At 41.1% G+C, this 11,910-nt stretch overlaps 1 protein-coding gene across 1 annotated transcript in view; it reads right to left on the bottom strand.

The window, feature by feature from the left end:
- MAP1B (microtubule-associated protein 1B) overlaps nt 1-7,829 on the bottom strand; it is a 63,839-nt gene extending 56,010 nt beyond the window's left edge. Inside the window, exon 1 of the mRNA XM_009879321.1 lies at nt 7,730-7,829. The gene's annotated coding sequence lies outside the window, so the exon portion shown is untranslated. The remainder of the gene's footprint in view (nt 1-7,729) is intronic.
- Nucleotides 7,830-11,910: the final 4,081 nt, after the last annotated feature.

Raw genomic sequence — 11,910 nt, 5'->3', positions numbered from 1 at the left:
CTTGCCTATTGAATCATTTAAATCTTGATGCATGAGTTTTCTTGCTTTTGCTCTTTCTCATCTCTCAGGGTTGTGGGGGGAACTCAAAGCATCGTAAAGAGCTTATGAGACCTAGAAAAGCTTATCTGTGACTCAGGACACGGAAGACAAAGCTGGGATCAGTCTTTTCTCCAGAAGAGCAACAAAACTGCCATAAAAGTGAGGCGGCTTCCAAAAGCTGTCTTTGTCAGGGGGAACTGACTTCCACTTGAAAGTCTCCATAGCTCATTAGAATTACTCAGAGACCACACAGTTTAGGAATATGGCTTATCTTACTGGAAGAGGGTTTTGTGTAGTTGTTTGCGGGAGGTTTTTTGGTGGTTTTCTGTTTGTTTTTTTTGAACAAATCCTCCAGCTTCACAGAGTTCTAATAGGCAGAATCTCCCACATAGAGCTATGCAGGAGACGGGGACATAGGGACCCAGGACAGTGACATTAACTTACCACTACAGACAAGCTCTGTAGAACTACATAAAGTTGCAACATCAAAATAATACTGAAGTTCACATAAATTTGTTTCAGAACTAGTTATTATTTTAATAGAATCTCTTTTAAACTTTATTTCGTCATGTGTCAGCATCTAGTTTTGGGTTAGACAGACTAATTCCAACCAGTAGAAAAGCCAGGAACCAGAAGAGTCATGTCCTTACATTTATGACCCCATGCTGCACAGACAGCCAGCATTCAAACCCAGATCATCAGGAGCACTGGCTTTTCTTCTCAACCCTAGGAACAGATCGCCACCAGCAACTACAAGCCGAAAGTAACCATCACGTCTTTTTGGTGGGACCGTCTGGGAGTTTGATGCAAAAGCATGGGGCTCTGTTACAGAACTATCAGCTTTCCATTCAAGACTATTACCGACTAAAGCGTGTATCTTCCCTAACTACTCATAGGGACTGTGAGGTACTTCGGGATACTCCCAGCAGGCTGCAGACAAGAGCACCTGAACCTGCAGCCAGCACTAACTCACTTCTTGCATTTTTCTCTAGGAGGTAGATGGCAGCTGGAGCTCCTCACGCTGTCGCAAGGCTGATGGCAGCAGCCACAGTGGCAGCTCTCATTCTACAGCTGGCAACAGGGAGGAACACGTGCTCCCTGTTCCACCGAGTCTAGAGGCAAGGAGTAGCTCAACTCTTTGTTCCCTGGGTCTGGTCCTATCACTGAACACAGTGGCAGGCAACTCACTGCAAATAAAGCACCATTTTTATCTGGCAAGAAAGAAGTTTAAAGGCTCACTTTCTCCCTGGTTATCTGAAAATTTGGTCCTTGTTCTCCCTTAAAAATACAAGGTAGTATTTTCTCTAATACAAAATCCAGTCCAATTATTTCAGTAGCCTTTGGACCAAGTCTTCTCTCATTATAAAGTCCAATTACAAACATTTAACATTTGTCTCGAGCGATTGATAAACTGTACCAGAAAGTAACAGAAAATCCAAGCAATTTTTTAGATAAGTCTTAAAATTAAGAAAAACAAGCATCTGAGCAAAATGTTACCCATGACAACCAGAAAATAGATGAAAAAAAGTGCTAATGATGTTCTGGTTACACATTTATTGTAAATCCAAGATTTAAGAGCTAAGAGGTAGGTCATCTGTGAATGATACTGGGCAAGGATCAAAAATAAAATATTGTTACAGTCTTCAGTTTTAGACATCTCACACAGAAAAAACATTAGGGACAAAAGACTGAGTTTGTGTAAGGGCCAAATTAGGAACTGCAGTTCTGTAAGCTTTTGTTAAACAACCCTTAACAAAATAACCCTTGTGAATATACCACTGGATATGCTGAATTATCATTCTAATAAAGAGGAGTGGGGATTCAGATTTCATAATGAGTTAAAATTCTATCATTATTCACAATTAACTTAATCCCATGCTTCTGGTAGCTGTGTTACACATGCCAAAAACCTATTCCCATAAAATATGGGCTATCCTAAGACCACTGAATTCATTGTGCGTACTTGTGATACCAGGAATTTAAAAATATCCTCTCAGTCATTTTGCTGATTCACACTAAAAACTGAACTTCAGCAGGTACTGATGTTTTGGTAGCAATGTAAATACATGCTAATTTTCTTTGAGATCATTCCTAAAAAAGCAGAAATGGAAATCAGTGCCAGAATGACTGTCACTAAGTGAAACAATTTATTCACTGAAAAAAAGATTAAGTCTCTTATTAGCCCACCTCTGGAATTTTGATTGGTACTAAGAAAGGAAGGCTTTGACAATTCATGTATCCGAACACACAGGCTGTTACACTGTAATGCTCTCCTGAGCCATGAAAATCCTAGCATGCCCCACAAAAAAAAAAAAAAAAACCACCACAAAACACTTTGTAAGAGTCCTGTGCATGCCCCCCAGCCAGTGGTATCTCTGCGGGGACACAGGGGCTCCCTGGGCTTGTGCCCCTGGGCACCCCACTGCTGCAGCCCCGGGCTGCTGGCAGCAACGCCAGCCCTGCGGGGACCGCAGCGGCAGCATGAGTCAGCTCAATTCCCTAGTCAAGTCCTGTTCTGCCTCCATTTTCTTTCTTGCAAGGCACAAATACTTCAAGTCACAAAACAAGTCCGGTAGCCAACTAAAATTAACCCCCTCCAAACATAAATTGAGCTAAAATGACTCTACTTGAAAGCTGTTCCAGCTATCGCAGTCTCCAATAGATGAAGAATCATATTTCTAGGATGTCCCTAAACATGTATACCAGACTGTCTGAGATTTTAAGCAAAACTAATTCCTGGGCACTTAGTGATGGTACCAGCTGAGAAATCTGGTCTTGACCTCTTGACTCTTTTCTCTTTCTTCCATTTTAAATGATAGATCTTGCTCAACTACCTATGTCCTCTTATTTACAAATTTTGGTGAACTGCACTTCTCAGTAAGACAGCATCAAAATCGTCCCTTTAGGATTTTATCAATGACTCCACAAGCTCACATTGCAAGCTGCTAGGTGTACTATTAACAGGGTTTAGATCTGTTTTGACAAAGGCAACGGGATTTTACACTGCTTTGGCAAAGTATGGAGCATTGATGACCAAAATTCCCAGATGCAAAAATTCTCCAAAGGATACTAGCAGGCTTAAACTTTTGAAACAGTAAATTTCAGAATGAAAGCTCTTAAGGCTTTTTGAGGCAACAACCATTTCAGTGAACAACGACCTTCTGAAGGAAGCTGAAGGAGGCAAGCCCACTGCTGATGTGGATGCAAGTGGTTGATAAGGGGACACCAAGCATGTCCTTGCACTTTGCCTGCATCCCCCCTGACTGCAGGCAGGCTGGCAAAAATAAAGTCTTGGGCACAGGTAAGGAAGGAATCACTTAAGCCAGCGCATTGACCAACTGCTGACTTGTGGGCAACAGGAGACTTTCCTGTAATGCTCAGATAGCAAACACATCTTCCACACATACACGTTCTCCATAAAAACAGGACAAAGCAGCTGCAGCGCATTTCTTGAACAGTATTTCTGAGCAGGTCAGGGGTGACCAGATACTGAACAGCTATTTAAATAAAATGCATGTCATCTGGACAAGGACTTGAATATGCACCGATGCAACAGTCAAGTGTCCCCAGGTGGAAGCCAAAGGACAAAATGGCAGGTGTGGAAGTCTTGCAGAGGGCCCTCAATAGCTTCACCCTCCCCCACACGAAAACCCATTTACTTGGTCTTTTGTTAAGCTGCTTTATGCAGCTGAAACTTGTTTTTCTTTTCATTACAAAGAGATTGGTAGGTACAGCTGCAATTTCAACAGAGCTCTTTCCAAAACTCTCCACTTGCTCTGCCTCACTGCCATATACACAATTCCTTTTCCAGCATGTACGTGTTACAATTCATTGTTTGAATTTTTTGTCCTTGTGATGTTAACATAAGATGGAAGTTATCAGTACATGACAGAAAAAACAGAGGCAAGGACTGGAATACCCATTTGAAGTCATGTTGCCTGTTGCCTGTTGCCTTGGCAACCAGTTAATAAGCTCCACTACTCATTTTTCACCAGCACCTGACAACAACATCTCTGCAAGACTTAGTATTATTAAAGAGTCTGCTAACTCAGCTGCTTTACAAGGTATCAGAAAAGATCTGGCATTTCCATTCTGAATCGTATTTTTTGGGTATCATAAATCATCCATAAATTGCCCAGCAGCTGAACATAGGATACACAAATACCACTGTGACAATCCATTCCTTTGAAAAGTGCACAAAAAGATTGGTGAGATTCGGTCATGGTCCCTGCAGTCTCGATATGTACATTGCTATTCACTACACAGTGAGAAGGATTAGACCTTCAGTTCCTCAAGTGAAAACACATGAATGCTTTGACAGACGTATTCGCTGGCATGCCTCTCCTTCGAGATCACCGGCATATAGCACGGGGACAGGGCTGTTCCCATTTCCTACAAGCTTCCTTTTGGAGAAAGAGTCCTACCCTTCACATTGCTGCTGTGTGTATCCTCGAGCAGCTTTGAGAAGCACACAGGCATGTACTGAGACAGCACTGCAGTTACCATAATTAAACACTATAATCAAACAGGCTTCACTCAGCAGTCAGACCTGACCACACTAGGAGCTGTGCAGACACACTAGATGACTCTACCATTCCTCAAAAGTAAACTGTCCCTGTGCGAGTTGCACAAAGAGCTCAGCCTCAAAGGACTGAAAGAAAGGCTGTTTAATTACCTCCCACAGTCTACTCAGCCACCTTAGATGAATACTTTCCTTGGACAAAAGGTCACCTAGTTACCCAAATTCTGCAGAATTCCCAAGTCTGGGGCCATAACTGAATACGTATTTATAATCATCTCTTTAGTATAATGTTGACCATTTGACTGGTCAAACCACAAAATTCAACATTTGTGTGTTGTAACCAAAATCAAACATTCTGAATTTTATTAACAAGTGGAAACCAAACCTCTTCTTCCTACCGAACAGCAGAGGACACAAAGGAGCCTCACGCAGATTCAACATCAGAGAATCACAGAGAAACTAAAAAAATTGTTCCTTTCATTTGTGCGAAGGTGCCAGTGGGCTTCCTCACAAACTTTTAGACCAGAAATTTGTCAGGAGGGCTAGCTTTACTCCTGGGTGTTCTGTTTCAGGCTCCCTTAATGCTCTTTCAACGTAGATTTTGCAGTTTATTTTTTTGAGATTGAGTAGTGGTGAAAAACACATTCATTACTGCTTGTCATAGAGATGCTGATGAATTCCAGTCACATGCAATTAAGCTGTAATTCAACACAATGACATACTAAACAGGCAAGTCTAGACAAACAAGAAAAAAAAAATCACACAAAAATAGAATTCCTAGAGAAATGTTCCTAGAAGATTCTAGAATCTTTCTGCTGAAAAACAGAGGTGCATAATCTTATTTTATTTATCATATGAAAGCAGAGCATTAGCTTTATTTTAGTGCATGCAATGGTATCAGGATACATCTTCTAAACAAGACAGCAGAAAATATTAGACATGCTAATTATAATACTTTTGCTAAAGGAGAAATGTGGGATTCTTTTATATGTATTTTACCAGAAAATTTCAGGGACATGTTAAAACCGGGATGTACTGCATCTTGCATTCCTTTGAGATAAATTTTGCTGATGGTACTTATCAGAACATCTTCTTTGTAAAATAAAGCAACTAGTGTCACCAAGAAGTTGAATTGGCTTCATGACATTTAAGCTGAAATGAAAGACATGTATCCTAGGCCTGAGTTTACTTCCTTGTAAACCAGTAAAGCCATGCCTTGACTCTAAATCTGCACACTGGCTATTGTTACATCGGTTTGCTTGATTTTTAAACTAGGGGAAGAATCTTCACTCTGGCAATGCTTTACTTTCTATAATTACAGGGAGATACGCCAAAAACTGATATAAACTAAGCTGCAAGAGAAAGAATTAGTTACACAAGTCACTTTACTACATTATTCAAAATAATCAGGTCAATGCTGTCATGCTAACAAGCTAGAAGGATCTTTTTGTCAACAGTATATAGCAAATGACCCCAAGAATGTGACGTAGTAGCGTAATACAACAGTTCATAGACTTTTTTCATCACACTTAAGAGGTATTCCTTAAGCTGGAATTTATAACACTCATCAGTACTAGGATGTACTAGTCAATGCGCACACGGCCACAATGATTTCACCAATGAAAGCAACAAGGTTATATATTTTTTACATGAAAACCATGGCTAATTTCACCCATGATCACTCAGCATTTGTGTTAAAGAGATGCCAGAAAATTTACCAAATACTTGGTTCCTATGCAAACAGAGCAAAATAAAATTTGACACTCCACAAAATTAAGTTATGTTCCCAAAGCTGGAATTTATAACACTTGTCAGTACCAGGCAGCAAAAGAGACCTAGTCTTATGAGACTTGTCAATTTCTAATTTCTTCATGCAAGCCAAAGAAAATTCCTGTGAGCCAAGGTAGACCCTCCATCCCTCAGCTTTTCATATTAAAGAAGAGAAAAATCTAAGCCCTTTGGGAAGAAACACAGGGTTTGCACCATCTTTGCACAAGGGCCTTGACACCATTTCTGGCTCTATCAGACTGCAGAACTAACCCTTCAGGTAATTCTTTTTTTTTTTTGTGCTCCACCTACCTACCACAATAAGCTTGTCTCTGGGACTACCAGATCGGTGTTATGTAAAAAAGCTTTTGTCCAGTCAAAAAGTGAATTTTACTTAACTTCAATGTGGCCTAAAACTATCATCTACTACCAAAGTAATCATGGAGATACACATAAAGCTAACCTAAAAGGCTGATTATTTTAGAGTTAAATTGTGAGAAAGTTAAAACAAATTATAATTTTCAATTGTTCTGGTTTGAGCTAAACAGAACCAATTCTGTTGAGTGATTTTACTTTTCAGCTCCATCTCTCCTAAGAGATGGCACTTTCTGAAGTCAACAGCATGTTTTTGCAGAGTGTCTGCTACTAGAGATGATAACGCCTAATGTTTACAGTTACTGCCTGGGATTCGTGTACAGAAAGGCTCTTACTTGTACTTGCTCCTAGAATAACCAAGGTCACTGCTGGATCTTGCGTAACAGGCTGGAGGTGCCAGGAATTAAAGGGGTTGCAAGGAAGTAAAAAGATTGCACCTCCGGAGACAGGTGACCCAAACCTGACCATCCAAAGTATTCCATTCCATATACATCATATTCAGTACAAAGCTGAGGGATCACAAGGATTAAGCCTCTTCTTCAATGGCTGGCGTCCAGGGAAGACTCCGTCCCATCTTCTGCCTTTGATCCTGATCCCGAGTTCCCGAATCCGAGCTCCTGTATCCATCTCCCCTCTGCCACCGAGCCTAGAGCTTCCCTGGTGCCACCTGCTCGGCAGCATCAGTCAGGATTGCCGTGGCAGTGGGGTGAGACTTAGGTTTGGTATTGGCTTTGCATATGTTTTATATGTTTGCTTTTCCGCTATGTAAATCTCTCTGCCTTATTCCCTCTTTCTTTCCCCTTTTGAGGAGGGAGAAGGGCTAGAGAGCATCTGTCATTCGTTTAGAGGCTGGACCAGCCCTAACCCTTGCCATCAAGCCATATGTTAAAATAAAGGAAAAATATTCTACATTGTAAAGAATGACAAATGAAAGTGGGCCATACAATTCCAGAGTGTTTTTATTAATTCTGCTCTTAAAAAAAAAATAACGAGAAAAATCCTCATCAGACAATCCCAAAAACTCACCTCGAACTTCAGGAGAAAAACGAGCTGAATGGCGAGACACAAAAAGTTTCAGTTCTTGATCCAAGTTGCATTCAATCAAGTTTGCATCCCATGATCGGATTCCTAAAATTCAAAATACAAAACACATATAGATTGATACATGAGCACTGGATTTTTTTAACTGAGTATTTCTCCATTTGAATTAATGCTATTTGCATTCATGCTATTTGCATATTTCTAAATTCCAAATCCAGCATCTCCTCCTTTCAAGGCACACAGCTATTTTTTGGAAAGTGCTGAGTGCTCAGATGGAGCACTCGGGACAGGAATCGGTCACAACCAAGAGGAAATCTACCTTTCGAAAAGGTGACCATCCCTTGAGGCCCCAGCTTTAGGAATCCTAGTCCCACATCCTAGTAGCCACATTATGAGAAGTTACTATGCCCCTGAACTGACTTTAAAATAGCATTTAGAAAACCAAAAGAGTGAATCATGCGGAGGATACTTTAATCACGTTTGCAGGTCCATTGTACTTGTCCCTCTGAGAAAAAAAAGACAGCCTTACCTAGTATATTGCAAATTAATATTTAACTACAAAGTATTAAATTGCTGACTTCTTCACAGAAAAGCTTTGAAGCATCCCATATTTTAAATTGAAATTTAAGTGATCTTTTATTTATGAAGTATCAAAATTCTAGTTTTGAGATTTAAAAATGCTATGCTTGATCTTTTTTCTTTTGAAAGCTAAACAGCACATCTCCATTCCCTGCCATTTTACCCTCCAGCTACTTAGGAAGTGATACACTTGACACATACATGGTCCAAATATGTATTATTCCAAAATATATTTTTAAGGATTGAAATTTTAGCAAGGAGGGGGGGATCATTGCAGCCAAAAGACAAATTTATAGTTTTCTTCCATAAGATCTTGATGACTAAATTAAGAAAAATAAACAACATGAGAACATGCTTAGTATTTTTCTATAATCTTCTTCCTTTGAAACTGTTCCAAAAAATCTTTTAGTTTCGAAAAACAATGAGCAGGCAGCTGTACTACAGGTAAGTCCAGGCAGTGCCACAATTTTGAAGACCAACATTAGCGATTTAATTTTTTTCCTAAAGGAACATCATTACACTTACACAAAGTAGCTGGCAAACACAGAAGGGACTGCAGGTGACGAAGTGTCTGCCAGCTTCTCTCCATATGCCTGACTGTGCCTTTGCATGAAGCTGTTGAGTCAAATCACTTTGGGGTTTGGCAAGGAGATGCCTGAAGAGGTGTGTGGCCAACCCCTTTACAGTGAGACTAGCACTAACACTCCTGCTGGTAACTGTTGGGGTTTCAGGCTGTGAATGCTCCTGTCAACACTACCTCCCATGCTATATTCTCCTTCAAGGCAGCAGGAACATCGGGACTCACGCTGGCAGACGCCATGCTGTAAGGCTGAAGGTTGAGGAGAAAGAGGGGGAAGACCAGAGAAGCCAGATCTGCAGAGCCTTAAGCCTCTTCGGGAGGAATTCATCCAAGGCTTTTCTTAGTCAGCATCCCAGCCTAAGTAGGAGCACGCTTACTACCGGGATATGCTAGCAGCTGTTAAGTAGCTGCCATGTGAAACTCTAAATAAATTTGGAAATACAGTATTGCCTGTGTGTTTCATAACCACTGAAGAGAAAAATAACTGAGCTGTAACCCGCCACCTCCACTTCCTGGCTGATGCATCATTGTTCAGAGGCATAAGCAGCGAGCCTCTTCTGCAAGTCTCATTTTCTTCACTTCTCAAAAATCTCTTGGCCATATGGTGCATTTTGGGGAGCATAGTTTTGTTCAGCAGGCTTTAATGTTTTGCAGGTGTTGGAATATTTGAGGGCAAGAAAGTAAGGATGACAGAATAGCAAGCACATACAGCACATATGAAAACTAGGATTAATCCAACACGGATCACAAAGCTGAAGTACGTTGAATGAGCGCTGGACTTCAAGAAGCTCAGAGACAAAATGCTTGCTGGCCTCTGACAGCAAGCTTGTGTGGGGAGACTACAAAGCTTTCTGGAGGTCACTTAAGCAATATCAGCTACGATTCAGCAATGTTGCTGCTGATAGTGCCTGTCCACTACCCTTAGCTGCTTTTGTCTTGAAGCCGTATTTGCTGTAGGGGTAAGATTCTGATCCGGTGTAGACAAGGCTCCTGAGCCAAGCAACATCCAAAATACCAGACTCAGTGTAAAATAAATAACTGAAAAAAACCACAAAAATAGAAGCCTAGACATCCTCTGCACACAGCTGTCCTAGAGGCTGAAGCGTCCATTTGGATAGAATGTACCGAATCTGAAGCTGCATGACTCAGCAGTCTGGATGCAAAAATTATGCATGGACTTTATAAAGTAACATAATGTATTATATCTATTATGCAACCAAATCAGGTTTGGGTAGAACGGAGGTAAATCTGAAACTAAAATCGAAGGTCAATCCAGTGATGCAGATCCCTAACAACATGGATGTAACCACTGGAAGCATGGCTGAACTGGAGATGTTTCTTTCTTTCTGCAGTCTTAAGAGTGCAATGCCACTAAACACAGGACAATTCAGACAGCAGGCAGGGCACACCCAGTACCATCTGAGAGATCAGTGGAAAAATCTTGAAGCTTTGTCTTCACTCCCCTCTTCTTTTTTTTGTGGATGACAGGGTGGAGGATCACCCCCCCTTAACAAAGTCACATCCCAAATGTACTAACTGAGAATGCATCTCGCCACACCATTCCCTCATGATATATTAAGAAATGACTCTGCATTCCACCAGGTTGCGTAGCATCACGCCACTGATGTGTTATCAGCAGATGTTTTCTATGACACGTTGCTCTGCAGTTTGGCGCATGAATCCACAGTTTTCAGTGATGGTACTCATGAGATGTACCAGAGAAGACAGTAAGACAGAGTTATCGAGAACCCAAAACGCATTTAAGGCTCTGTTGAGAAGAAATGTTGAAAGAAGAGGGTTTTTCCAGGCTACAGCAAGCTTTCCAAAGAGAAAGAGATTAGTTGAGCCCATATATATGCCTCATGCAGACAGAGCTTCAGACTCCCAGTGTACTCATCCAGAACAATGCACCTCCAAATCTGATCAAGGTTTTATCCTAGCAGGCAAAATCTCAGTCAGTTTGTCTGACACCAGGAGCAGTGAAGTGACTTCTAATCCAAAATGATGAATAAAACGGCCAAAGCATTCCCTCTGACCATTTAAAACTGTAAGTGGGTGTTACGCTTAGTGGCAGGAGGTAGCAGCAGCAGAGCTATGCAGTAGGAGCTATACAATAGAAGCTTCAAGAAGATATGGAAGAGCATTTCTTCAGAGGAGGATGATATCAGCTGTCTTGAGAGCAGAAGTTTTGTGCATTTGCTCTATAATTCTTAATAATTTAATTAAAATGCTGCCAATTCACTTCTGACCGCAAATTAGATAGAATTAGGAAAGTGCGATGCTGAGGAAGCTCTGCATGACAAAGCATCTGCCTCAGTAGTTCTCCTTAGGAGACAAAGGTAGCAATAATGATGAACAGGTCATAATGAGGCTGGTTAGCTGTGATGAGGCAACTCTTTACCACAAACCACCATGAAAAAGAATCAAGAGAAATAGCTAACCAAAGAAACAATGCTTGAGAAAGCAACAATAGAGGCAATGAAGTCCTAGCTGGATGGCTGAACCACACCTACATGACAAGGCTGCTACCAACACCCCCGTTCTAGGGTCTCTTTCTCCCCTCTTAACAATGGCAAGTTTCTGAAATCTCTGCTTTCGCTACCCTAGAACAAAAACATATGTTACAAAATCGAGTATCAGTTGAGTTTGATAAACTACAGGGTCCGGGAACAGTTTTCTTTGTGCTTCATACCACTACCACTGCAATGGAGCTTTTATTCCCCCTCTGCATGTACACTGCAGTCTCCTGTATTGGAAACCACATCGAGAACTTATAAAACTGTCATTTCCCTTCTGATACCTTCCTATATTGCCGTATTGCAGGAGAAGCGCAAATAAACAGCGAGTCAAGGCAGCTGGACAATAACGAGGCTGGGCACTCAGGTATTAGCCTTACGGTTTTTTCCTTTGTTGAAATGAATATATATGCACATATAAAGCCTGGCTCCTGAAGAAAAATTCTCCAGCCTAGAGAAAAAGTCTCACCGCCCAAAGTTAGACACAAAGG

Source organism: Apaloderma vittatum, unplaced genomic scaffold, assembly GCF_000703405.1.
Source record: "Apaloderma vittatum isolate BGI_N311 unplaced genomic scaffold, ASM70340v1 scaffold3072, whole genome shotgun sequence".
NCBI lineage: Eukaryota > Metazoa > Chordata > Aves > Trogoniformes > Trogonidae > Apaloderma > Apaloderma vittatum.
This window is presented reverse-complemented; position numbering and strand designations above follow the sequence as displayed.